Here is a 2,938-nt window from a genome sequence, read left to right as displayed (position 1 = left end):
TATATTGTTAAATGTGATGTGTGAATCCATCCGTCAGTTTCAAACACATTTTTGTTTGGGTTCATAAGAACTCATATATTTTTCTAAAACACAAACTCTTCAAATACTGAAGATTTGCTTTCCTGCTTTTTTTTTTTTTTTAATTCCTACAAAACATGTTTTACTCTGATTTCCAAAGACTTTGGCACAATGATTGTTAATTCTCATCTTTTGGTATTACCAAAGTTTTGTTCATGTGCATTATTTTAATGTACAGAGTGGTTCAAATAATTGTTGAACACATCATCAATTTTCTAAGTAAATGTGTTTCTAAAGGTAATCACCAGATGTTGGTCAACAACCATTCCAGTCCACACATGCAAAGAAATCAAACCGTAGATTTAGATTTGAAATTAAGTTATGTGTAATAATGAGAAATGACAATTGGGGTCATTGGCTTGCTGAAACGTGCACCCTCGTTTCATCTTCATCATCCTGGTAGGTGGCAGCAGTTTTTTATTAGTTCCTCGCCACATTTTCGCATTCATCCTTCCTTCGGTCATATGAAGCGTGCCAGTGCCGTATGCTGAAATAAACCCCCACACCATTATGTACCCACCTCTAAACTCACTGTTGGAATGGTGTTTTAGGGGTGATATGCAGCGCATTTTGACCTCCAAACATGGTGTGTGTATTCTGGAATCTAAAGAGTTCAATTTTGGTCTCACTTGACCAGAGACAATATTCTCATTATTACACATAACAATTAATGGACATCTGTTGAGAATTTCAAACTGGATCTTTGGAAATATATTTACTTAGGAAACATTAAACACACATACACACATAACATGAAGATCTGCCTAATATTGTGTTTGCTTTTGCTACTACAGCCCTAAACCTTTAAGATATGTATTCAGTTAGACACCACCGGAAGGTCTGCTGTGGCATCTTGCACCAGGAAGTTAACAACAGATCCTTTAAGTCTTCTAAGTTGTGAGGTGGGGCTTCCACCGATCAGACATGTTTGTACAGCACATTTCCTTCCCACAGATGTTTGACTGGGTTGAGATCTGGCTAACTTTGAATGTCAAGTCAACACCTCAAACCGTTCCTGAACAGTACTTGCTCTCTGGCAGGGTATATTATCCTGCTGAAAGAGGACACGGCCATCAGTGAATACAGTTTCGATGAAAGGGTGTACATGTTCTGCAACAATGGTTAGGTGGTATTTGTCAAAGTAACATCCACATGGACGACAGGATCCTTGGTTTCCAAGTCGTACATTGCCCAAAGCATCACACTGCCCCCACCAGCTTGCCTTCTTCCCATAATGCATCTTGGTGCCAGGTGTTCCCCAGGTAAGCGACGCACATAAAGAAAACCTGCTCCGTGGTCCAGTTCTGATGCTCACATGCTCATTGTTGTTGCTTTCAGTGGTGATCAGGGGTCAGCATGGACCGCCTGGCTGTTCTGTGGCTGTGCAGCCTCATACGCAACAAACTGTGATGCATTGTGTATTCTGACTTTTGTCGCGGTTCAAATTTTGAGGAAGAGACATACGACTGAAAGTCCATAGTGGGTCAACACAAATTATTTTATTAAAACACATATATGTGGTGAAGATAGGCTCTGCAAAACATCAGGCTCCATCTTTCCCTTACAATAGGTGGGTGTAATATTTATACTTACGATGACCAGTACCTCGCGTCACTAAAACAGAACAGTTCCTCTTTCAGTTCCTCCAGATGCATCCTGTTATTCTACTTGTCCAGACTTAATCCTTGTGTTGTCCACGGGTCATTTTTGTCCTCTAAAGAAATCTTTTGCTATCAAAAATGTGTTTTTTATTCATCAAATGGTCTGAAAATAACAGAAGTTATTCATTACTATACTATGAATGATTGGAATAAGTTTTAAGTAATTTGATTTATTTATGGGGTTTTTATTGGATTTTATAACACTTGTGGTCCTCGTGGACAAAAATGACCCCAAAGTACAAAGTGTTGCAAAGAGCCGTATTTTCACAACATACTGCTTTCATACATCTTTGATCTTGGATCACTGATGTGTGGGGTCAAGCACTGGTCATAACAACCACAACAACAACAACAACAGGCAGCACAATGAGGAGGCAGGTGCTCTATATTCAATGAAATGTTATTTATACAGCGCCAAATCACAACAACAGCCGCATCAAAGTGCTTCATATTGTAAGGTCGACCCTACAATAATACATACACAGAAAGTATCCTCAAAAGCCTCCATTGCACTGGAGATTTGCATACTTTGATGAGCATACTTTTTTTTTACCATGTTGTGCAAAGCAATGACCAGTAGGACAAAGCACATATTGTCCTCTAGTATAATGAGGAGGGAGAATCAATGTTCAGGAAGATCCAGGGTTAGAAGATATAGAAAATATTGTCAATATTTAGAGCACATGCTACCCTTTCTCTGAAAAAGCACATCAGCCACCTGCAGAAGTGGAAGAAGGCTATGAAGTGAAGGAAAGTGATGAAGAATCTGAACTATGTTCAAGTAGGTTCTCAGGCATCCAGGACATGGTAGTCTGAGGAGCTTGGAAAGAAAGTGACTGGACTTCTTGAAGTTTCTTGAATTTTCAGAATGTGAAACTGAAATAGAAGATGTGTCAGAGGACTACACATCATCCATTTCAATTATGATGAAGACAAAGAATCAAGCAGGAAAGAGGAATCAGCTGAGACAGAGGAATATTTGCAGTAACGTGAGGAAACACTGATCTGGTCTTCTAACCTTCCCAGTGACAGACGATGCCTGACTCTCTCATGTGCCTCAGAGAAAGATGATCTACCACAGTCCAAGCACATGTGCCAGGTCCCATACTCCTTCAGTGGCTTTTCTACTCGAGTACTGAAAGCATTATACACAGTGTATTCTGCTTGTATTCTGCTTTTTAACGTTCACATGCCAATGG

This window comes from Maylandia zebra, linkage group LG16, assembly GCF_041146795.1.
Source record: "Maylandia zebra isolate NMK-2024a linkage group LG16, Mzebra_GT3a, whole genome shotgun sequence".
Classification (NCBI taxonomy): Eukaryota; Metazoa; Chordata; class Actinopteri; order Cichliformes; family Cichlidae; genus Maylandia; species Maylandia zebra.
Note: the sequence above shows the minus strand (reverse complement) of the source record.